The sequence below is a fragment of the Triticum urartu genome, chromosome 5A (assembly GCF_056163025.1).
Source record: "Triticum urartu cultivar PI428250 chromosome 5A, HENAU_Tu73, whole genome shotgun sequence".
Taxonomy (NCBI): domain Eukaryota; kingdom Viridiplantae; phylum Streptophyta; class Magnoliopsida; order Poales; family Poaceae; genus Triticum; species Triticum urartu.
The window spans coordinates 287,858,145-287,884,746 of NC_141877.1; positions in this window are offsets into that span (position 1 = coordinate 287,858,145).

Genomic DNA, 26,602 nt, shown 5'->3' on the forward strand with positions numbered 1-26,602 from the left:
CCTTCCGTGTATTTTGTTGTCTTGTGGAGTGTTTTAGCATGTTGTTCTTGATGCATTTAGATGGTGTCATGCTCATTATCACAGACCGGTGCCATACTTGTTTTGCTTGCCATTTCCAAACCGTGCATCCGATTCCGGTGATCTTTATATCGTTTTCGACCGAAATCCACTCCTCTTTCCAGTGGCATTCTTTGATTTCCAATTTGAGGAAAGTTTCAATCATTCCTTTCCAAATCATGCATATGCATTGCATATCACATCCCGCATATCATGCCTTGTTTATGTGTTGGTTGTTTACTATGTTGTGTGCTTCTTTCCGGTGTTGCTTCTTCGGGTTGGTTGCGATAACGTCGCGTTTGTGAGGACCCATTCGACTACGTCCGTTTTTCTTCTTCATGGACTCGTTCTTCTTCCTTGCGGGATTTCAGGTAAGATGACCATACCCTCGAAATCACTTCTATCTTTGCTTGCTAGTTGCTTGCTCTTTTGCTATGCCTATGCTGCGATACCTACCACTTTCTTATCATGCCTCCCATATTGTTAATCCATGCCTCTAACCCACCTTGTCCTAGCAAACCGTTGTTTGGCTATGTTACCGCTTTGCTCAGCCCCTCTTATAGCATTGCTAGTTGTAGGTGAAGATTGGAGCTTGTTCCATGTTTGGAACATGGTTATTTAGTTGGGATATCACAATATCTCTTATTTAATTAATGCATCTATATACATGGTAAAGGGTGGAAGGCTCGTCCTTATGCCTGGTGTTTTGTTCCACACTTCCCGCCCTAGTTTCCGTCATATCGGTGTTATATTCCCGGATTTTGCGTTCCTTACGCGGTTGGGTTATAATGGGAACCCCTTGACAGTTTGCCTTGAATAAAACTCCTCTAGCAAGGCCCAACATTGGTTTTAACATTTGCCACCTAGCCTTTTCTTTCCCTTGGGTAGGCCTGCCCAAGGGTCATCTTTATTTAACCCCCCTGGGCCAGTGCTCCTCTGAGTGTTGGTCCAACTGAGCGATGTCCGGAGCTACTAGGGGCAACTCTGGGCTGGCCCACCTGATGTCTTGCTCATCCGGTGTGCCCTGAGAACGAGATATGTGCATCTCCTATCGGGATTTGTCGGCACATCTGGGTGGCTTTGCCGGTTTAGTTTTACCATTGTCGAAATGTCTTGTAACTGGGATTCCGAGCCTGATCGGGTCTTCCTGGGAGAAGGAATATCCTTCGTTGACCGGGAGAGCTTGTGATGGGCTAAGTTGGGACACCCCTGCAGGGTTTTGAACTTTCGAAAGCTGTGCTCGCGGTTATGGGCAGATGGGAATTTGTTAATGTCCGGTTGTAGAAAACCTGAAGTTTAATTTAATTAAAATGCATCAACCGCGCGTGTTACCGTGATGGTCTCTTCTCGGTGGAGTCCGGGAAGTGAACACGGTGTTGGAGTAATGCTTGACGTAGGTTGTTCTAGGATCACTTCTTGATCATAGATTTCTCGAACGTGCTTTGCCCTCTCTTCTCGCTCTCATTTGCGTATGTTAGCCACCAAATATGCTAGTCGCTTGCTGCAGCTCCACCTCATACCTTTTACCCTTCCTATAAGCTTAAATAGTCTTGATCGCGAGGGTGTGAGATTGCTGAGTCCCCTTGACTCACAGATACTTCCGAAACCTGTTTGCAGGTGCTCGATGATACCGTGCAGGTGACGTAACCGAGTTCAAGGAGCAGCTCGACGAAGATCGTGTTCGTTATGTTGTTCCTTTTCCAATTGATCAGTAGTGGAGCCCAGTTGGGACGATCGGGAATCTGTGTAGCATTTGGGGTAGTCTTCTTTTATTTTGGGTTCCGTAGTCGGACCTTGATTGTATCTGGATGATGTAATGCTTTATTCATGTATTGTGTGAAGTGGCGATTGTAAGCCAACTATGTATCTCTTTCCCTTATGTATTACATGGGTTGTTTGCGAAGATTACCTCACTTGCGACATTGCTTTCAATGGGGTTATGCCTCTAAGTCGTGCTTCGACACGTAGGAGATGTAGTTATCAGTAAGTTTTTGGTCAAGTCTTTTACTGCAATTGTTCTTTTCGATACTGGTACATCGCATTCATACATATCAAGGGGATTCGTGGATAAGTATAAGTTTCCCACTAAGGTACTTAGGACACCCATGTTAGTAAGTTCACCAGGAGCTGAGTATATGGCAAGTCAAGGATGTTTTCAGATGCCATTGACCATTGGAAGACATGTTTTCCCCTCAAACCTGATAATTTTGGAGTCACAAGGATTGGGTGTGATACTAGGAATGGATTGGCTATCGATGTATGGGGGAAACATCGATTTGCGACATTAAGTCGATTCTGCTTACCACCCCGGAGGGAAAAAGGATCAAGTATGTTTCCAGGCATTCGCCAAGGAGAACCCAAGTACATTCTCTCATGGGAGTTGTTCAGGAGGATGTGCCTGTCGTAAAGGATTACCCGGATGTATTTCCAGAGGAGTTACCAGGCATGCCGCCAGATCAAGACATAGAGTTTTTGATAGAGCTATTGCTAGGCACTGGGCCAATATCAAAGAGACCATACCGGATGACCGCAAATGATCTGGAGGAGATCAAGAAACAGATTAAGAAGTTATTGGAGAAAGGTTACATTCAACGAAGTTCATCATCATGGGGTGCCCCAATGCTATTGGTTGAGTAGAAGGATAAGTCCCTAAGAATGGTTGTTGATTATTGGGCATTGAAGGAAGTAACGATCAAGTATAAGTACCCACTGCCGATGATCAATGATTTGTTTGACCAACTGCAAGGAGCAAAGGTGTTTTCGAAGATCGACCTACGATCAGGTTACCACCAGTTGAAGATTCGAGAAAAGGATATACCTAAGACAACGTTCACCACAAGGTATGGGCTATATGAGTAGACGGTTATGTCATTTGGATTGACTAACGCCCCCACCTATTTCATGAGTATGATGAACAAAGTGTTCATGGAGTTCTTGGATAAGTTTGTCGTGGTGTTCATAGATGATATCTTGGTATACTCAAAGAATGAGGAGGAACATAAGGAGCATTTGCGTTTAATTCTCGAGAAGCTCAAAGAACATCAGTTATATGCCAAGTTTAGCAAATGTGAGTTTTGGTTGAAGGAAGTTGGATTTCTTGCGCATGTTATAATAGGAGAAGGTATAGCAGTAGACCCCACCAAAGTTCAGTCAGCAACTGAGTGGTTGGCACCCACCTCAGTTGGAGAGATCCGCAATTTTCTTGGACTCGCGGGATACTATCGGAGATTCATTGAAAATTTCTCTAAGATTGCAAAGCCTATCACGACGTTGTTGAAGAAGGACACCAAGTTCCATTGGAATGAGTAATGTGAAGCAAGTTTCCAGGAGCTGAAGAAACTTTTGACTACAGCCCTAGTGCTGATTTTGCCGGATATACGCAAGGATTTCCAAGTGTATTGCGACGCCTCTCGCTTAGGACTTGGAGGAGTACTTATGCAAGACGGAAGAGTTTTTTCGTATGCCTCACGAAAACTTAAACTGCACGAGTTGAATTATGCCATGCATGATTTGGAGTTAGCAGCTGTAGTGCATGCACTCAAGACCTGGAGATATTTCCTTATTGGAATTCATTGTGATGTGTACACGGATCATAAGAGTTTGAAGTACATTTTCACCCAGAAGGAGTTGAACCTCAGGCATAGGAGATGGTTGGAGTTTATAAAAGATTATGATATGAAGTTGCACTATCATCCAGGCAAGGCCAATGTTGTAGCAGACGCTTTGAGCCAGAAGACTTACGTCAACACCCTCGTAAGAGAAGGAATGCCAAAGGAGTTAGCAGAGGATCTCAGGGAACTTCATTTGGAGATAGTTCCTCAAGGTTTTGTTACAACCATGGAAGTGCAGTCGACATTGTTGGGAAAGATTCGAGAAGCTCAGAAGGATGACAAAGAAATTGCCGAGATAAAGGAGAAGATGAGTGAAGGAAAAGCCAAAGGTTTTCGTGAGGATGAGCACGACACCTTGTGGTTCGAGGACCGTGTATGTGTGCCCAGTAATGCCGAGATCAGGAAGTTGATATTACAGGAAGCTCATGACTCACCATACTCGATACACCCCGGAAACACCAAGATGTATTTGGATTTGAAGAAGTGTTTCTGTTGGACTGGAATGAATAAGGATATTGCCGAGTATGTAGCCGTATGTGATGTATGTCAGAGAGTGAAGGCAGAACATCAGAAGCCAGCAGGACTACTGCAGCCTATGCCGATACCCGAATGGAAGTGGGACAAACTTGGCATGGATTTTATCACCGGATTACCCAGGACCCTATCGGGATATGATTCTATCTGGGTAGTAGTGTACCGCTTGACCAAAGTAGCTCACTTTATCCCAGTAAAAACCACTTATACAAGTGCAAAGTTGGCCAAGATATATATGACCAAGATCGTATGTCTTCATGAAGTTCCGAGGACCATCGTATCAAATAAAGGAACATAGTTTACTTCCAAGTTTTGGCACCAGCTGCATCAGACTTTGGGAACCAGGCTGGAGTTCAGCACAACTTTTCACCCGCAGACAGATGGACAGATAGAGAGAGTCAATCAGATTCTGGAAGACATGCTAAGAGCATGTGCACTAGACTATGGATCTAGTTGGGATGATAATTTGCCCTACGCAGAGTTCTCGTACAACAATAGCTACCAGGCCAGTTTGAAGATGGCACCGTTCGAGGCCCTGTATGGAAGAAGGTGCAAAACACCGTTGATGTGGGATGGGGTTGGAGATAGGCGGCTGTTTGGACCCGATTTGATTAAGGAGTCCGAAGAGAAGGTTAAACTAATTCCAGATAGACTAAAGATAGCTCAGTCAAGACAGAAGAGTTATGCAGACTCAAAACGCAAGGAGGTAGTCTATGAAATCGGAGACCGAGCGTATCTGAGAGTGTCACCACTTCAAGGAGTTAAACGATTTGGAGTTAAAGGAAAGTTAGCCCCGAGATTTGTGGGACCGTACCGTGTTTTGGAACGCATGGGAGAGGTAGCCTACAAGTTGGAGTTACCCGAAGGATTGTCAGGAGTTCATGGTGTGTTTCACATTTCCCAGTTGAAGAAGTGCCATGCAGGGATGGCCGATATCCCTCTGAGAGATACAGTGTCACTGGAAGCAATACCGTTGGATAGTGATTTGACCTACGAGGAGAAACCTGTCAAGATTCTTGAGTTGGCCAGTCGAGTTACTCGCAGGAAGGTTATCAAGTTTTGCAAAGTTCAGTGGAGCCACCATACCGAGGATGAAGCCACTTGGGAACGAGAGGATGATCTACGGAAAGACCATCCACACCTATTTTATAGCCAACCCGAATCTTGAGGACGAGATTCATCTTATGGGGGGTAGGTTTGCAACGTCCCAAATTTTCAATTTGGAATGTTATACATAGGTCATCCATGCATATCATATTTTGTGCATTTCGACTTCCGCGATCCTCGAAATTCTAAGCAACTCAAGGACCCTCGGAGAGAGTTGGGGGATTTCACCGTTTTGCATATTTGAATTTCATCAAATATGGAAACAAGGATTACTTTGGTTTTAATAAATTTTCTCTCCGAAAATATTTCATACCAAAATATACGAGAGGAGATAATATGACTTCTCCAAAATAAATGAAATATTGGAGGAAAAATATTAAAAATCAATTTGCATATTTCATTTGGAATTTATTGCAATTTTATTTGAATTAGGAAAAATATGCATTTTTCAAAATTTCCTTATAGGCCCAAATAAATGTTCACCTTGTGTGGCTTATTTTTAGAGGACGGGGACAATTTATTTCGGGATTTTTGGAGTCCATTTAGTATTTCTTTTCTTTATTTTTCTGCGTGGAATAATTTTAAAAAAAGGGGGAACCGACTTCGGGCTGTACCCGGCCGTGACTCTCCAGGCCGGCCTCCTTATAAGCCGCGCCCCCGCGCCCCCCAGCCCACCAGCGCCCGCACCCGCAAACCCTAGTCGCCCCACCCCGCCTCGATCCACGCGTTGCCGTCGCCGCGCCGCCACCGCCGCTCGCCGGAGTTGCCGCCGCCGTCACATACGCCGAGGTAGCCGCCGTTTTTTTTCTAAAACTGTTCGCTTTATTTCGAAAACCCTAGATATGTTTTTTTAATAGATCGGTTCGGTTAAACAGCGGACGTTCGTCCGTTCGTTCGTTTTAACGAACGCTGTTCACCCATTAGTAAAAAAAAGCGAATGTTCGTTCGTTAGCCTGTTCGTCAATTTTTCTTTTTCCAGGGGTTTTCACGATTATTTTCGATCGCGATCTGTGCCTTAATTTTCGATCTAGTTTATCTTTTCGCTTGTTTATCGGAATCGGGCGATTCAAGCGCCTAGATCTTCGTCTCAAAGCCCTCTTTCCGTTTAAGCAATTTGAACAAGATTTTGGTACTTTAAAATTTGAATTTAGTCCAGATTAGTGATCGGATCTTGTTTCTTTCGCAGTTTGAGTTTCGTTGCCTCGTTTGATTTGATTCTTTTTGCAAACCGGAGTTCTTAAGTTGAACTTTCTGGTTAGATCTTCTTATTTGAGATTTACCCGTGCATCTTTTCTTGATTGCTTATGTATACTATTGTTTGTTTGCGATAGAACACCCGGAGTGCGAAGTGTGCTACTACGAGTCTTTAGGATTTGTAGATCGTCAGCAAGGCAAGTAACAGATTGATCATACTTCTTTCATACCTAGTTTTTATGCATTAGTTCTAATCCTCAAACCTTGCATGATTAGGATGTGAGTAACTTGTGGTTATTGGGAAGTAAATGATGAGGTAGAACCTATTACCTGTTTTATTATCAAACCCTGGGAGTTACTTCTACGTTATGCTTATACTGCTATGCTATGCTCGTAGACGTGGTTTGGGTTTCAGAAATCCATGACAGATGTGAGATTGTTAATTAATGGTTCAACTTAAGGTGGCAACTTTAATACACATCTGGGTGGATTGCTTGTTTGGGCACCTAGGGATATACCAGTGTTGTCCAGGAGATCCCGGGGATATACCATTCGATCCTCCTATGGTCCGCCACCCAGGCTCAAAGGGATCATGAGATTGTTCATGCTAGAAACTTCCGTGTGCAGCCGCAAGCCATTATGAGCTCTGGAATAGTTGAGTATGTTGTGTGACCTCTTTCAGTGGTGGGCTAGAAGATGTAGAGGGAAAGTAGGTGTAACTGTCCACCCGGAGTAAAGAGTTAATGCTTCTGAAAGACTGTGTCTCGGTCATCCGTTTCTCAAACACCACGTAGTGCGAGAAATCCAACGGAGGAGATTGAGTCTTGTGGGGAAAAGTGCGCAAACCTCTGCAGAGTGTACAAACTAATCATGGTTAGCCGTGTCCCCGCTTATGGACAAATTGAGTATCTAGTACTTGGATTATCCTACTGTATCTCATCACTCTAAACTAATTTGTTGGGTTGATAATTACTTTTAATTGGGATTGAGATGGGGGTAACATTCTCAATGTTTCAACTACCATGATAGTTAAATAGAAAATTATTCCTTTGTTGTAGAAAAAAATAGCTTTTCGCAAAAACCATATAACCATAGAGCCTCCACCATCCATATATGCATGTAGTGTTAGCATTTATCTATTCATTGCTCTACTATGTTACATTGCCAGCATATTCCATGTGTTGACCCGTTTTCGGGCTGCAACGTATTATGTCGCAGACTTTTCAGACGAGGAGTAAGTCGCGATAGGTCGTTTGTCATGCACTCAGTTATGCCGTTGGAGTTGATGGACTCACTTTATCTTCCAAGCCTTCCTCTGTTATCTTGTTAGATGGCCTTAAGCCATATCTATTGTAATAAGTTCTCTTTTGAGACATTCATGTAATAAGTGTGTGATTGCTACTCTATTATAAATCCTTCGAGTATTGTGTGTGTCAACATTACCGATCCAGGGATGACACTGAAGCACAGAGACTTGACCGTTTGAGGTCGGGTCGCTACAATAAGAAGGATAAATCTCTAAGAATGGTGGTTGATTGTCGTGCATTGAATGAAGTGACGATCAAGAACAAGTACCACTGTCAATGATCAATGATTTGTTTGACCAACTGCAAGGAACTAAAGTATTTTCCAAGATCGACATTCGATCAGGATACCACCAACTGAAAATCCGAGAATAGGATATACCCAAGACTGCCTTCACCACAAGGTACGGGCTATATGAGTACACGGTTATGTCATTCGGATTGACTAACGCCCCAGCCTATATCATGAGTATGATTAATAAGGTGTTCATCAATTTTTTGGATAAGTTTGTTGGGGTGTTCATTGATGATATTTTTGTATACTCGAAGAATGAAGAGGAACACAAGGAGCATTTGCGTTTAGTTCTCGAGAAGCTCAGGGAACATCGGTTATATGCCAAGTTCAGCAAATGTGAGTTTTGGTTGAAGGAAGTTGGATTCCTTGGACATGTTATATCAGGAGAAGGTATAGCAGTAGACGCTACCAAGGTTCAGTCAGTCACTGAGTGGTTGGCACCCACCTCAGTGATCCGCGGTTTTCTAGGACTCGCGGGATATTATCGAAGATTCATTGAGAATTTCTCTAAGATAGCGAAGCCCATGACGGAGTTGTTGAAGAAAGACACCAAGTTCTAGTGGACAGATAAATGTGAGGCAAGTTTCCAGGAGTTGAAGAAACGTTTGGTTACAGCCCCAGTGCTGATTCTGCCAGATATACGCAAGGATTTCCAAGTGTATTGCGACACATCTCGCTCATGACTTGGAGGCGTACTTATGCTGGACGGAAGAGTTGTTTAATATGCCTTGCGTCAGCTTCGACCACATGAGTTAAATTATGCCACACATGATTTGGAGTTAGCAGCTATAGTGCATGCACTCAAGACTTGGAGAAATTTTCTTATTGGAAATCATTGTGATGTGTACACGGATCATAAGAGTTTGAAGTACATTTTCACACAGAAGGAGTTGAATCTTAGGCAAAGGAGATGGTTGGATCTTATAAAGAATTATGATATGAAGTTGCACTATCATCCAGGCAAGGCCAATGTCGTAGCAGACGCTTTGAGCTGAAAGAGTTGCGCCAATAACCTCGTAAGCGGATTTTAAAAAAACTTGTAAGTGGAGGATTACCAACAGAGTTAGCTAAAGATCTTAGGGATCAACGATTGGAGATAGTCCCTAGAGGTTTTGTTGCAGCATTGGAAATTCAGTCGACATTATTGGGAAAAATTCGAGAAGCTCTGAAGGATGATAAGGGAATTGCAGAGATAAAGGAGAAAATGAGCAAAGGTAAAGCCAAGGGTTTTCATGAGGATGAGCACGACACCTTGTGGTTTGAGGACCATCTTGTGATGAATGTCAAAGAATAGGTAATATCGGTAAGCGTCAAGAAATGCCTATGAATTATTCACTTGTTGTTGAACCATTTGATGTTTGGGGATTTGATTACATGGGACCTTTTCCTTCCTCTAATGGGTATACTCATATTTTGGTTGTTGTTGATTATGTTACTAAGTGGGTAGAAGCTATTCCAACTAGTAGTGTTGATCACAACACCTCTATTAAAATGCTTATGGAGGTAATTTTCCCAAGGTTTGGAGTCCCTAGATATATATATATATATATTTAATGATTGATGGTGGTTCACACTTTATTCATGGTGCTTTCCGTAAAATGCTTGCCAAGTACGATGTCAACCATATAATTGCATCGCCTTATCATCCTCAGTCTAGTGGTCAAGTTGAACTTAGCAATAGAGAAATAAAATTAATTTTACAAAAGACTGTCAATAGGTCCCGGAAGAATTGATGTAAGAAATTAGACGATGCACTTTGGGCTTATAGAACAGCATATAAAAATCCTATGGGTATGTCTCCTTATAAAATGGTTTATGGAAAAGCTTGTCATTTGCCTCTTGAGTTAGAACATAAAGCATATTGGGTAATTAAAGAACTCAACTATGATTTCAAACTTGCTGGTGAAAAGAGGTTATTTGATATTAGCTCACTAGATTAATGGAGAACCCAAGCTTATGAAAATGCCAAGTTGTTTAAAGAAAAAGTTAAAATATAGCATGATAAAATAATCCAAAAGCGTGATTTCAAAGTTGGAGAATATGTTATTTTGTACAACTCTCATTTCAGATTCTTTGCAGCAAAACTCCTCTCCAAATGGGCAACGAATAAAACATTATATCTCACGTACACCCATTAATGTTGAATGCAATATTATCCAAAATATGACACCAGAAGAACACATAAAAGAAACCTACCGGAACACTCTAGAATCATGAAAAATAGGAGGTACGTGATACAGTAAGTAAACGGACTCCGAAAAATCCACAAAAATATTTTTTGTCAGTTTTGGAATATTTAAGAAATTAGGACAATAAGAAACTACCATAAAGGTGACCCTGGTGGGCACAAGACACCAGGGCACGCCTAGGTGGGTTGTGCCCACCTCGGGTACCTTCCAGACTCCGTTTTTCTTCGGTTTGCTTGTTTCTCAAGATAAAATATCTGTATACATCCCCCGAACCTATTGACCACCGTATCATGGAGAAATCCTCCGTTTTCTTTTCATTGTTGTTTTTTGTCAGATCTGAAAATATGTCATCCCAAGACTCGCAGGGTGAGAGCTATGTTGCTGATTATATCGCAAACCCTAATGTTTATGGGGATGTGGAGCATTATAGCTGGACTTCGGAGGAAGAGGAAGACTATGAGCCTAAAAGGGAGGAGGAGACTAGCTCAAATGAGGATGAAGCCCCCTTGCCTCAACCAGGGGATTTGCACGTTGAATTTAAGAAGTCAAGTCTCCCCAATAAAGCAAAGAAGCCTAAGATCGAATGTATCCCCTTTTGTCTTTTGCAAGAAAACAAGCGAGAGTTACGGAAAAAGGTATTGGAACTTGTGCAGGAGATCGGTTATGTAAAGGAGGAGAACTCCATCCTCAAGCGTAAGCTAAGGAATAAAGATAAGCCCTCCACTTCATCACCACCACCTCCTTCTTCATCACCAAAAAAAATTGAGTATCGGGTATGGGCACTCCCCTTGGCTTCGCCAAGCTTGGGGGAGGTGCTCCGGTGTCGTATCAGCTCCACTATCTTTTGCATTTACTTACCTTAGTTCGATCCATAGTTATCTTTTGCTTTTGATGAATAAAAGTTTAGTTTGATCCTTTCTCTTCGAGAGTTTGCTTAGTGATCTATCTTTGTAATTGTGTGCGAGATATATAATAAAGTTTAGTTTGAGTTTTGCTTTCTTTACTTTCATGTTTTCAATAAAAAGAAAGGAAATAAATGAAAAAGATTATATGCTAATCTTATGGTAAGTAATGACACCACATAAGGAAAAGTATAAGAAGAAAATTTTATTGGAGGTTGACAAACATAGCATTTCTCAATGATGCAATTCATGAAAGAATTAATAAGGGAAGAGAAGATTCACATGCAAATACACTATCTTGGAAATATTTTGTGATTGTGAGCCCCCATCAGAATATAATATGCCAAAATTGTCGACGTTGGACAAGGAAGACAACATAATGATTTATGTTTATCCATATTCACATAGAAGTTATATTGCCATAGATCCTTCAACATGTGGTGCTTGCCCCCCATCTTTGCTAGCCAAAAATTGCGCACTAAGTAGAGATACTACTTGTGCATCCAAAACCCTTAAACATAAATATTATTTTCAAGAGTCCACCGTACCTACCTAAGGATTGAGTAAGATCCTTCAAGGAAGTTGTCATCGGTGCAATAAGGCAATAAAAATTGCTTCTAAAAGTGTTAGATCATTTAGTGTAAGAGAAAATTGAGCATTGTACGAACTTGTAATGGCAAAGAATAAAGTGACAGACTGCATAATAAAGGTTGCTATTACAAGGGGCAATATAACGTGATGTTCTTTTGCACTAAGGGGTTGAGCATACAAACAAAAAAGCGCATGGCAACCTCTGCGAAGGGCCTATCTTTTACTTTTAAGTATTTACTTTCATGCAAGAGTCAAAGTTTTCTCTCTATTTCTTTTTATTTTATATTTTGGCGAGTATCATTTGGTGAGGAAAGATCTAGGCACATATATCCAGTTGGATATGGGTAGCATGAGGTATTATTGTTAACATCACCCTTGAGGTGAATACGTTGGGAGGCAAAACTATAAGCCCCTATCTTTCTATGTGTCCGGTTGAAATGTTTTGCTCATGTGTATGCAGTGAGTGTTAGAAATCATAGAAGACTATATGATGGTTGAGTATGTGGACTTGCCTAAAGGCTCCGATACGTGACCCTTCCTTTAAATATGATGAATTTTAGTTGCAAAGTTGACTGAGAACATAGTTTGTTAGTTTCCAATAGAGTTATGCTTTATACTTCTATGTTGTGATGAATTGTTACTTATTCATGAGAAGTTTATGATAAAAGTTCTATGATAAAAGTTCTATGATAAAAGTTTTATATTAAAATTTGTTGTTGTTATAATAATATACATGATGCTTCTATGTTCGTATTTTGTTTTTATCGACACCTCTCTCTCTAAGCATGTGGACATGTTTTTCGATTTCGGTTTTCGCTTGAGGACAAGCGAGGTATAAGCTTGGGGGAGTTGATACGTCCATTTTGCAGCTGGAAATCTGGACTTGAAAAATTTATGTTAGGCTACATATTCTGCACAACTCCAAATGGGCTAAAACTTCATGGGGAATTTTTATGGAATAAATAAGAAATACTGGAGCAAATAGCCATCGGAGGGGGGGCCACCGGGTGGGTTGTGCTCAGCCCAGCCCACCTCCGGTGCCCATCTTCTGGTATATAAATCATTTTAACCTTGAAAAAATAAAGGGAGGACTTTCGGGACGAAGTGCCGCCCTCTCGAGGTGGAACTTGGGCGGGATCACTTTTGCCCTCCGGCGGAGCGATTCCGCCGAAGGAACTTCCCTCCCGAAGGGGGAAATCATCGTCATCATTATTACCAACAACTCTCCCATCTTGGGGAGGGCAATCTCCATCAACATCTTAAATAACACCATCTCCTCTCAAACCCTAGTTCATCTTTTGTGTTCAATCTTTGTACCGGAACTATAGATTGGTACTTGTGGGTGACTAGTAGTGTTGATTACATATTGTAGTTGATTACTATATGGTTTATTTGGTGGAAGATTATATGTTCAGATTTAATGTGGTATTTAATACCCATATGATCTTGAGCATCAATATCATTTGTGAGTAGTTACTTTTGTTCTTGAGGTCACGGGAGAAATCTTGTTGCAAGTAATCATGTGAATTTATATGTGTTTGATATTTTGATGGTATGTATGTTGTGATTCCCTTAGTGGTGTCATGTGAACATCGACTACATGACACTTCACCATATTTGGGCCTAAGGGAATGCATTGTGGAGTAGTTATTAGATGATGGGTTGCGAGAGTGACAGAAGCTTAAACCATAGTTTATGCGCTATTCTGTAAGGGGCTGATTGGATCCAAAAGTTCAATGCTACGGATAGAATTTATTCTTAATACTTTTCTCGTAGTTGCAGATGCTTGCGAGGGGGTTAATCATAAGTAGGAGGTTTTTTCATGTAAGAACAACACCTAAGCACCGATCCACCCACATATCAAATTATCAAAGTAGCGAACAGAAATCAAACCAACATGATGAAAGTGACTAGATGAAATTCCCGTGTACCCTCAAGAACACTTAGCTTATCATAAGAGACCATTTTGGCATGTCCTTTGCCTCAAAAGGATTGTGCTATCTTGCTAAAATTTTGTTACTATTATTGTTACTTGCTCGTTACAAATTATCTTGCTATCAAACTACTCGTCAGTGCTTGATGGCATTGCCTTGCTGAAAACCACTTGTCATTTCCTTCTGCTCCTCGTTGGGCTCGACACTCTTACTTATTGAAAGGACTACGATTGACCCCCTATACTTGTGGTTCATCATCCACCGCCTCTCAGCTGTATAAATACCCAAATATTCCGGAAACCATAGGAGAGTTGACAAAACACAATTGCAGCCGCCGCAAATTTCAGAACCACGAGATCCAATCTACAGCCCTATTCCAGCACTCCGTCAGAGGGGAACACGATGACGGAGGGGTTCATCATCCTCATTGGTGCTCCTCCAATGATGCGTGAGTAGTTCACCATAGACCTACGGGTCCGTAGGCAGTAGCTGGATAGCTTCTTCTCTCCTTTTGATTCTAAATACAATGTTCTCCTTGTAGATCTATTTGATGTAATGACTTTTTGCGGATCATATTTGTGTCCATGAATATTATTTGAGTTTTCTTTGATCTCTTATGTGCATGATTATTTATAGCCTTGTATTTCTTCTCCGAATCTTTGGTTTAGTTAGGCTGACTACATCGATTTTTCTTGCAATAGGAAGAGGTGCTTTCTGATGGGTTCGATCTTGCAGTGTCCTCACCAAGTGACAGAAGGGGTAGCGAGGAATGTATGTATCATTACTATTAAGGATAAAAAAGATGGGGTTTATTCCTACATGAATAGATCTTGTCTACATCATGTCATCGTTCTTATTGCATTACTCTGTTTCTCCATGAACTTAATACACTAGATGCATGTTGGATAACAGTCGATGTGTGGAGTAATAGTAGTAGATGCTGAATCGTTCCAGTCTACTAATCTTGGACATGATGCCTATATTCACGATCATTGCCTTGGATATCGTCATACTTATTTGATCTTCTATCAATTGCCCAACAGTATTTTGTTTACCACCGTATGCTATTTTCTCAAAAGAAACCACTAGTGAAACCTATGGCCCCCGGGTCTATCTTTTATCATATTGTTTTCAGATCTATATTTCCAAAAACCGAAAATACCTTGTTGCACTTTTTCTTTACTTGTTTTATTTTGTGTTCTTGCTAGATCTTTGTCCAATCTCATACAATTCAATCTATCTTTTTACCGTGGAGGGATTGACAACCCCTCTTATGCGTCGGGTTGCAATTATTTGTTCTTTGTGTGCAGGTACCGTTTACATAGTGTTGCTTGGTTCTCCTACTGGATTGATAACCTTGTTTCATAACTGAGGGAAATACCTACCGTAGGTGTACTGCATCATTCCTTCCTCTTTGGGAAATACTGACGGAGTTTCAAACTGCATCAACAGGAATTTTTGGTGTCGTTGCCGAGAGACATCATCAACATCTATCAGGTTCCTAATCACAAATCCCATATGCTTGCAATTTACATTATTTGCCATTTGCCTCTCATTTTCATCCCCCACTTCACAAAAAAATTTCCATTTTATTCACCTTCTTTTTTCCGTTCGCCCTTTTCAGGTCTCTTGTTTTCCTACCTCTTCGCTTTGACTAGCGTGACTACCCATCTTTTGTCACCGGATTTTGAAGTTCTATAGTTCAAGCAGAAACAAGGAGAAATTTGAAAGATGCTTGGTATAGGTTAATGGAATCCTACCACATTTGTAATCTAAAGGGGGGTGCAAAAATTTTGCTTCGTAATTTTTATATAGGTTTAGGTTTGCATCATAGGCAACTCTTGGATTTTTCCGCAAAAGAGAATTTTATTGAGCTTGATGCTAATGCTGCCTATGAAATACTAGGCGGAATATTGGGAGTTCCACCACCAAAAAGGGGTTTACTTTTACACAAGAAGGGATCAAATATTATATAAATTGGGGGATCTACAGAAAAATTTGGTTGAGTTGCAAAAACATAATGAACCCCTCAAACATATTAGCGGAAATCTCAATTGCATGAATACTTTGATTACTCTTTGTAATAAACGATTGGATATCTTAGATCTCAAGTTGGTCTCCTTTCTTGAGAATATTGGAAAGCGTAAAGAACCCCCCGGGTTTGAGAAAGCTCTCACTAAGGTGGCAAAAACTAAAGACGACAATACTTGAATCTATGCATTATGCCTAGCTAGGGGCATAAAACAACAATGCTTGTTGGGAGGCAACCCAATGAATATAATATATGTTTTGCCTTTTTTATTTCTATTCTTGAGTGTTTACACAATTATGTTATTGTTATGATAGTGTTTTATGTTTTAATTAGTGTTTGTGCCAAGTGAAGCCTTTGGGGTCATGTTGGGTGATAGTTTATTTGATCTTGTTGAAAAATAGAAACTTTTGCGCCCAATAGCAGAATTGTTGAAAATCACAGAAGCCTGATAAAATTATGAATTTCTTACCATAGATTGATACACAAATTGCCTACGTTGTCATAGTTTTTCAGAATTTTTGGAGTTACAGAAGTATGGCCAAAGTCCTGATTACTACAAACTGTTCTGTTTTTGATAGATTCTATTTTTGTTGCTTTGTGTGCTTATTTGATGAATCTATGGATTTTATTGGGGGGGTATAAGCCATGGTAAAGTTAGAATACTGTAGATATAATGCAATAATAAAATAGGAATGGGTTTGCAACAGTACTTAGAGTGGTGATTTGCCTTATTATACTAACGGATCTCACGAAGGTTTTGTTAAGTTTTGTGTCATTGAAGTTTTCAAGTTTTGGGTGACATCACGATGGATGAAGGAATAAGGAGTGAAAAGATCCTAAGCTTGGGGATGACCATGGCAACCCAAGTCAATATTCCAGGAGAACCAAGAAACTAAGCTTGGGGATGCCCCGGAAGGCATCCCCTCTTTCTTCTAACAACCATCAGTAATTTTACTTGGCGCTATATTTTTATTCATCACTTATCATGAGTTTTGCTTGGAGCATCTTGTATTATATGAGTCTTTGCTTATTTTGCCTTTTAGTTTGTCACAATTATCCTTGCTGGACACACCTATTTGAGAGAACCAAAATGATTCTACGATTTGTTAGACTTGCTCTTTGTGATTCACTTAAATTTTCTAAGCTATGGAATTGCTCTAGTGCTTCGCTTATATCTTTTTGAGAATGGTTTGCTTTGAATTTATTGAAAAATACTCTCATGCTTCAGTTAGATTTATTTGAGAGTTAGTAAATTTTTGAATAAATTCTCTCATGCTTCACTTACATTATTTTGAGAGATGAAAAATTTTATGCCCATGTTCTTCACTTAAATTTGTTTGAGCTTGTCAAAAGCAAATGCAACATATGAAATATTCCCAAAGTGATAGATATTCAAGAGGGGTGTAATAAAAACTTTCATGAATATCATTGGACATAATAAACTTGATTCTTTCTAATAGTTTTGAAATATGATGATAGTAATATGTGAGTCATGTTGGTAAGTAATTATGCTTTAGTAAGACTATTGGTGTTAAGATTTGTGATTCCCTATGCAATCACGAAAGTCAATAGTTATGCAATGAAGTTACATCCTACTTGTGGTGCATTATTCGGTGTTAGTTATGCTTAATGCTTGTTTATGAGAATTTTCATTTCTTGGTTGGTTGCTTCTCAATCTATTTGCCACCTTCCACTTGTTCTAAATAGAAATACTACTTGTGCATCCAAAATCCTTAAACTAGTTTTGCCATATGAGTCCACCATACCTACCAATGCGGTATTTCCGTGCCGTCCTAAGTAAATTTGTATGTGCCAACTCTAATGAATGAATTTCCTTTTTGTGTGCATGTACCGCTCGTGAAGCGGCGGGGGGTGGCCACTATTTTTTCATGCTAGATGTGTTATTCTCAAGACGAGTGTTTATTCACTTTTCATTGCACGAGAGTACGGCGGTAATAGGGATGCCAGTGCCGAAATGAAAAATAAAATTACTTTATGATGTCAAATAATAAATTCCTTGGAAAGTGTTGGTATGGAAGGCACCCGTGGATACGGCTAGCCATGGATTGTGAAAGAATGGTGGAAAAGGGAATAAACTTTATTTTATGTTTGGGTACTGTCTATATATATCTAGCATGGAAAGTATTGGGAACTACTTGGTCATTATCGTTGATAGGAAAAGCATGCCTCTCAAAAAAAATCTCTCAATTTTTGCTTTGAGCTCTAGCACCTCTACAAATCTCTCCTTCCCTCTCCAAAGGGCCTATCTATTTACTTTATGCAATTTTTATTTCTATTTGAGTCTCCATCTTCTCTTATAAAGCACCAACTGGGGAGCACCATGACCATACTTGTGTATTGGATGTAGCTAATATTCGAGTGTGTTTCATGAATGGATCAATGATTGAGCATGATGGGCTAGGGATAACTTCCTTTAGCGTTGATATTTTTAAAAGACATGGCTGATTGTTGATACGCTTGAGTATTGAAGTCTTCATGTCAAATATAAACTATTGCTTCAAACCATCTAAAAGTCCAAATGTCCATGCTACAAAAGAAAAGAATATGTGATGAACATGTTAGGCATCATTCCATATCAAAAATTCTGTTTTTATCATTTACCTACTCAAGGATGAGCAGGAATTAAGCTTGGGGATGCCGATACTTATCCAACGTATCTATAATTTTTGATTGTTCCATGCTATTTTATTATCATTCTTAGATGTTTTACCATCATTTTATAGCAACTTTATATCATATTTTGGGACTAACAATTGACATAGTGCCCAGTGCCAGTTGTTGTTTTTTGCTTGTTTTTTACTTCACAGAATATCAGTACCAAATGGAGTCCAAACGCAGCAAAACTTTTTGGAGGATTTTTTTGGACCAAAAGACAACTTGGGAGCCAAGGAAGCACCAGAGGGGAGGCATGTTCAGCCCACAAGACACTAGGGCGCGCCAGAGGCCCCTAGCGCGTCCTGATGGGTTGTGGGGCCCACGGGGATCTCCTCCACCTCCTCTCAGCTCTATAAATACCCAAATACTCCATAAACTGTAGGGGAGTCAACAAAACACAGTTCCAGCCGCCGCAAGTTCTAGAACCATGAGATCCAATCTAGAGCCCAATTCCGGCACTCCGATGGAGGGGAACACGATCACGGAAGGGTTCATCATCCTCATTGGTGCTCCTCCGATGATGCATGAGTAGATCACCATAGACCTACGGGTCTATAGGCAGTAGCTATATGGCTTCTTCTCTCTCTTTTATTCTCAATACAATGTTCTCCTTGTTGTTCTTGGAGATCTATTTGATGTAATACATTTTTTGCGGTGTCTTTGTTGGGATCCGATGAAGTTCGAGTTTATGATCAGATCTATATCCATGAATACTATTTGAGTTTTCTTTGATCTCTTATATGCATAATTATTTATAGCCTCCTATTTCTTCTGCGAATCTTTGGTTTAGTTAGACCGACTACATCGATTTTTCTTGCAATGGAAAGAGGTGCTTTCTGATGAGTTCGATCTTGCGGTGTCCTCACCCAGTGATAGAAGGGGTAGCGAGGCACGTATGTATCGTTGCTATTAAGTATAAAAATATGGGGTCTATTCCTACATGAATAGATCTTATCTACATCATGTCATGGTTCTTATTGCATTACTCTGTTTCTCCATGAACTTAATACACTATATGCATGCTAGGTAGTGCTCGATGTGTGGAGTAATACTAGTAGATGCAGAATTGTTTTGGTCTACTAATCTTGGACGTGATGCCTATATTCACGATCATTGCCTTGGATATCATCATAATTATTTGATCATCTATCAATTGCCCAACAGTAATTTGTTTACCCATCATATGTAATTTTCTCGAGAGAAGCCACTAGTGAAATCTACGGCCCCCGGGTCTATCTTTTATCATATTGTTTTTAGATCTATATTTCCAAAAACCCAAAAATACCTTGCTACACATTTTCTTTACTTGTTTTATTTTGTGTTCTTGCTAGATCTTTATCCAATTTCATACAATGCAATCTATCTTTTTTACCGTGGAGGGATTGACAACCCCTCTTACGCGTCGGGTTGCAATTATTTGTTCTTTGTGTGCAGGTACCGTTTACATAGTGTTGCTTGGTTCTCCTACTGGATTGATAACCTTGGTTTCATAACTGAGGGAAATACCTACCGTAGGTGTACTGCATCTTCCCTTCCTCTTTGGGGAAATACCGACGCAGTCTCAAGCCGCATCAGGTCCCGCTATTGGTTATTGATCGGAGAAGCATCTCGATCATGTCTACATCATTCTTTAACCCGTAGGGTCCGCACGCTTAACGTTCGTTGACGATATAGTATTATATGAGTTATGTATGTTGGTGATCGAATGTTGTTCAGAGTCCCGGATGAGATCAGGGACATGACGAGGAGGTTTGGAATGGTCTAGAGGTAAAGATTGATATATAGGATGAAGGTATTCAGAAAGGTTTCGGAATCCATCGGAGTGCCGGAAGGGGTTCTGGGAGTCCACCAGTAGGTTATATCTACTTGGTGGGCCTCATGTGAAGGAGGGAGGCGCACCAGCCCACAAGGGGGCTGGGTGCGCTCCACCTCCCCTGCCCTGCACGCCAGAAGGAAGGAGGGGGCATCCTAGGGCAGCCGGCCCCCCTTTCCTTCCCCTATGCACCATACATGGAAGGGGGAGGCGGCTGAGGTAGGGAAGCCACCAGATCCCTCCTGCCTTTTCCTCCATGCCTAAAGGAAGGAAAAGGGGGCGCCTAGGGCCGCCTCCCCTCCCCCTCCACCTATATATATATATGAGAGGACGGGAGGGGGCAACACACACACAATTCCAAGCTGTGTGCGGCACCCCCTCTCCCTCTAGTTCCTCCTCCGTCCAAATCTGTTGTGCTTAGCAAAGCCCTGCGGAGAAGTTTCACCACCACCGTCACCACACCTTCATGCTGCCACAACTCATCTACTACTTCACCCCTATTGCTGGATCGAGAATGCGAGGACGTCATCGAGCTAAACGTTTACTACACGCGGAGGTGTCATGCGTTCAGTGCTTGATTAGTACGGATTGTGAAGGTGTACGACTACATCAACCGGGTTGATAAACGCTTCTGCTTAGCGATCTACAAGGGTTGTAGATGCTCTCTCCCTCACATAGCTATGCATCTCCATGGATAGATCTCACGTGTGCATAGAATTTTTTTTGTTTTCCATGCAACATTCCCCACACTTATTGGGGCTGAAGTAAATAGGTGACTTCACAACACTCACCATCTGTCCTCAAGCGGCACAACAACCATCCAGTATTCTCTTCAGGGAATTAGCATTTCCATCATTTGCTTGCATCAATACAAGAGAGTCATCAGCAAATAATACATGAGAAATTATCGGTGAGTCGGGACAAACCTTTACTCCCTTGAGGTTACCAATCTCTTCCTCATGGGCAATTTAAGCAGGCGGGCCTTCAGCACAAAGCAGGAATATATAGGGAGACATGGGATCCCCTTGTAGGCGGAACGATGCAGTCTCATTGGAATTAAACCTCACTTTATATTCCAGTGACGACGCACAGGCCATGATGAGTTGCACCCAACTATCATAAAAGCATATCTTTAGTAACATGGCCTTTAGGAACACCCACTCCACACGATCATATGCTTTGTACATATCTAATTTAGCTGCACATGACCCAATTTTACCTCTCTTCCTCATCATCACATGCAAGCATTCATATGCCACAATTACATTATCAGTAATGATATGACTGAAAGGATCGATAAGGTTGACTAGAGGGGGGGTGAATAGGCAACTATCAATTTTTTAACTTTTCTTTACCAAATTAAACTTTGCATCAAAGTAGGTTGTCTAGATGTGCAACTAGGTGAGCAACCTATATGATGCAACACATACAAGCACACAAGCAAGCAAGGAAAGTAACACAAGTATGCTTGCAAAAGTAAAGGGACGAGAAGACCAAAAGTGGAGCCGGTGAAGACGAGGATGTGTTACCGAAGTTCCTTCCTTTTGAGGGGAAGTACATCTCCGTTAGAGCGGTGTGGAGGCACAATGCTCCCCAAGAAGCCACTAAGGCCACCTTATTCTCCTCACGCCCTTACACAATGCGAGATGCCGTGATTCCACTATTGGTGCCCTTGAAGGCGGCGACCGAACCTTTACAAACAAGGTTGGGGCTCTCTCCACAACTTAATTGGAGGCTCCCAACGAAACCATGAAGCTTCACCATAATGGAATATGGCTCCGAGGTGACCTCAACCGTCTAGGGTGCTCAAACACCCAAGAGTAACAAAATCCACACAAGAAAATATGAGGGAAGCAAATATCCTTTGGTGGAAGTGTAGATCTAGGTCTCCTCCTTCAATCCCTAGAAAATCAACAAGTTTGAGTGGCTAGGGAGAGAGATCGGGCAAGAGAGCTTGAAGTGCATTAATGGTGGAGTAAGAGAGGGAAGAGGTAAGAGTGGTAGGTGGGAGAAGCTCCCTTATATAGCAACCCTAAATTCCAGCCGTTACTGCGTTTATTGCACTGCAGCGGTACTACCGGTCCTCGTCCCGGTACAACCGGGACTCATGGTGTATCTGCAGAACCCTACCAAGCGGTACAACCGGACCTGCAGGCGGTAGTGCCGGCTAAGAAAAATAACCGGACTAACCGCCTAGCCACCGCACAACCACCGCATCAAACAGGAGCTTGACCGGTACTTGGGCGGTGCCTGGCCGGAACAACCGTATGGCCTTGAGCTCTTGGGCGGCTAAGTTCCGAGCGGAAGAACCGCTCGGACCACCGGTGGTACCGGTCATTGAGGAACGACCGGACCAACCGGGCCACTACCGCCCAAGAACCGCATCAAAACAGAAGCTCGAGCGGTACTTGAGTGGTGCATGGTCGGAACCACCGCCCTAGCTGTTGCAGAGCATGGTGGCGGTACCACCGCCCGGAGGCAGCAGTACAACCGCTTGAGCAAAGCTGATGAGCGACAAGACCAAACGGTACAACCGCTCCAGGGAGCGGTACAACCGCAGGGCAGAAACAGTGAGCAGGAATAGATAAGGGAAGAGATAAGTAAAACTCTCTCTCTCACACACCTGAGAAAGACAAAGGAGGGGTGGAGAAGGTGTACGTGAAAAGATTACCCCAGTTCTTTATAATGAGGGTTCCCTCTTGATAGTATGGGTTCCCTACGACCAAAGAGATAAAAAAGCATAGGGGACACATCTTCGATCTTTTCCTATAAGAGAGAATAGCTTTCCAATGTAGACCTAAGCGTCAAGAACCTGAAACATTTAGCACAGGATTAGACCAACAAAGGGTTGTCATCATCATCCAAAACATAAAGTCGGGAAATGCCCTTTCAATCTCCCCCTTTTTGGTGGATGATGACAGCAACAAGATTTGCAAGAGAGAAGTCTATGAAATCTAGTCAGAACTCCCCCTAGTTGTGTGCCCGAATAAGAACAAGCTGTTAGAAAGCATGGGCACACTTTCAGGGCTAGACTCCCCCTAGATTTTATAGACTCACCACTCTAAGCACATAATATGAGAGACAACATAACGGATAGAAAGCAATAATAACAATAATAATAACCGACGAACTGATAGCAATAAAAAGAGTAGCAAAAGTCTCACACACAGCAAGAAACCATGAACAAAGTTCAACACTACAAGAGAAACACGAGGAAACGAGCAACCCCAACCCATGCAAATCCCGAGACCTATAGAACCCTCTCTCCCTTTGGCATCAAGACACCAAAAAGGAAAAGAGCGAAGCTAGCGTCCCAAAGCTCAGTAGTCCTACTCTGACTCCTCGGTCGCATCTGGATCCTCATCAGTCGAGTCGTCATCGTCGTCGTGATCGGATTCCTCCATGGCATTGTCCGCAGCAGCAAAAGAGGTGGATGGCTGGGGAGGGGCCTCATCATCAGTCCATGTGCTGTGGGTTGAAATCCAACGCTCCTCTGGGGTGATGCTCTTCTCAGAGCCACTCTGAACCGACATAATGAGGTGCTTCATCATTGCAATTTGGCGACGCCGTGCAAGCTTCTCATTGACATGTGCCTCATACATCTTCTTCTGGATGTCAGTCTGGAGACAAAAGGTCTTCTTCACCTTGGCAGTGAGCTTGGCCACCCAAGAGGGCTGGGCCCCTGGCTCCATCTCAAAGTCCTCATCATCAGAAGTGGCATAGACATCCTCAGGAGCATTGGCAAGGAAGCAGGGCTCGGCGTGCTTCTTCTTCTTAAGAAGCTTGACCTCATGAATAGTGAGATTGTCTAGAGAAGTGAGGAGCTCTCCAGGACGATGAACAGCCCACACAGAGTTCAGAAAGCACATGACAAACGGAGTGTAGATTGGGACCTTACGGTAGATGACCATGTTGTACATTTCATGCCATAGCCAATTTGACACATCAAATGTTGCACCAGTCCCCACCATGGTCTTCATAGCAACCATCAAGTCAACCAGATAGCCATGAATCTCATCTTGGTTGCCCACCTTGGGCAAGAGTACATTACGGAACACTCGGTGCATGATGTCATAGACCTTCTCCAAGTCCTTGGATTCTCCAATAATCCCACGGCCCCGAATGTATAGAGGGGCAAGCTTCTCCTTGGGCATGGACTCAGGATGGTGATGAGGACGAATGCCACCCCTTCCTTCCAGACCGGTATCATCATACCCAATAGCATTGCAGAAAGCCCTCCAGGGAACTTGAAAGAGCTCATCACAACACATGAAAGTGAGAGTGCGTGCGTCATCTTCTCCGAAGTGAACCGTGGCATAGAACTGATGGATGAGTTGAACATCAAAGTCACAGTTGACTGACATGAGCTTGACAAGATCAAATTCCTCGCAGAGAGCAAATGCCTCACCAAAATACTCCAAGTTGCTCCTCCAATGGTCAAGATCGATGGTCCACTGCTTGGCATACCTGTTCTTGTTGTGTTCAAAGAGTTCATCTACAATTCGTACTTGCATCTCATTCCGGAACTGAATGGTGGTCCAACGAGGAGCAATGGGAACCTCATAAGGATTCTTCGAGCGGTAGGCTTCCCAATCCTTGGCTTTCCAGTGATGCAACGGCAGTACCACACGTTGCTTTGCAGCGGCAGACTTTTCACGGCTAGTGGGCTTGGTGCGAATCACAACCTCTTCTTCGTCATCAGACACAACCGGACGCAAGGTCCGTCGTGCCCTCTTCTTGGTCTTGCGAGGAGCAGAGCGAGAACTAGAGCCACCTGAACACATGCACAAGGAGAACACAAGAGACCCAGCAAAGATGAGAGGATTGCACACACAGAAAAGATATATTGCACAAACTTTAGAAAATGAAACATGGCTACATGGTGCAGATAACCCGGTTGAACCGGTTCTCCTACCGGTAGTACCGCTCCAGCGGTTGTACCGCCCTCAGAGGCGGTAGAAGTGCTGGACAGTGGTACTACGGGTAGAGACTAGATTGAACCGCGAAATATGAATCATACTAGCCATATTCTACTTTCAAAGACATGCAATCTAAGCAGGAGGCAAAAAGTGATCTGTTCCACCCAATAGTTTAATCGATAAACGCGGAATGTCAAGTAATGCCCTAGAGCAAAGGGAACAAACCCTAGAACGAAGAACAAAGGACAAGGGGCATTACCGGCATCCATGGGAAGAGATCGGGAAGGAGGAGGCCTCCTTGGAGACGATCCACGGAGACCCCACGGATCCGAAGCGCGAGAAGCACTCTGGGGCAGAGGCAATGGCGGCCAGCGGCTAGAGCACAAGATGGAAAGGGCTGGGGAAGGAAGAAAAGAAACCCCCACCAACCCCGAGGGGTATATATAGACCCAAAGCCGCATGGCGGTTGTACCGCTCAAGGGAGCGGTTGTACCGCTGCCTGGTACGAGCCAGTGGTTACGGGCGGTACTTCCGTCACCAAGAGGCAGCGTTAGTACCGCCGTAACCAACCGGTAGAGCCGGTCAGACGGGCACCCCAGTGGTTGAGCGGTGGAACCGCTCAGCCACCGCTGGGAGACCGCCTGAAGAGCACCAGCGGTTGAACCGCCTGTGACTCCGGTTGTACCGCCCGGACGCCATCACCAAAGCCAAGGACAAGAGTGTGCAATGAGACCCCAACACCTAGCGCCTAAGAAAATAAACTAAGGCACGGACAAGAAGAACTGACACAAGGTACAACACGAACAAGGGGGTCGGAGGCCGTAGCCCCCTATGTATGAGTCAATTGGTATGGCACCGCGAAGAATTATCCTTGGGCCCATGACCAAAACTCGTCTTTGAAGCACAAGTACCATCACAAATGGCTAATGTGAAAGAGTTGTTCAATTTATGCATAATGGGGGGAGGGAGAGTTCATCGAGAGAACAACACTCCCCCTATGTCCATGCCTGCATCTAAACGAGATAACAAGTTGAGTATGGTGGGGTGTGCAAGGGTTCAAGTAGCATTGCTCGAATCAATGATATTTAGCTCATGCCTTAACTCGCGAAATCTTGCTTCATCCAAGGGCTTCGTGAAAATATCTGCAAGGTTATCATGAGTGTTGACATAGTTGAGCTCATTCTCTCCTCGCCTAATGTGATCCCAGATGAAGTGATACCAAATCTCAATATGCTTCGTCTTGAAGTGTTGCACCGGGTTGAGAGAGATCTTGATGGCACTTTCATTATCACACAAAAGAGGCACTTTGTCACAAATGACATCGTAATCCTTTAAAGTTTGCCTCATCCACAAGAGTTGTGCACAACAACTACCGGCCACTACATACTCCGCTTCGGTAGACGAGAGAGACACACAACTTTACTTTTTGGAAGACCAACTTACT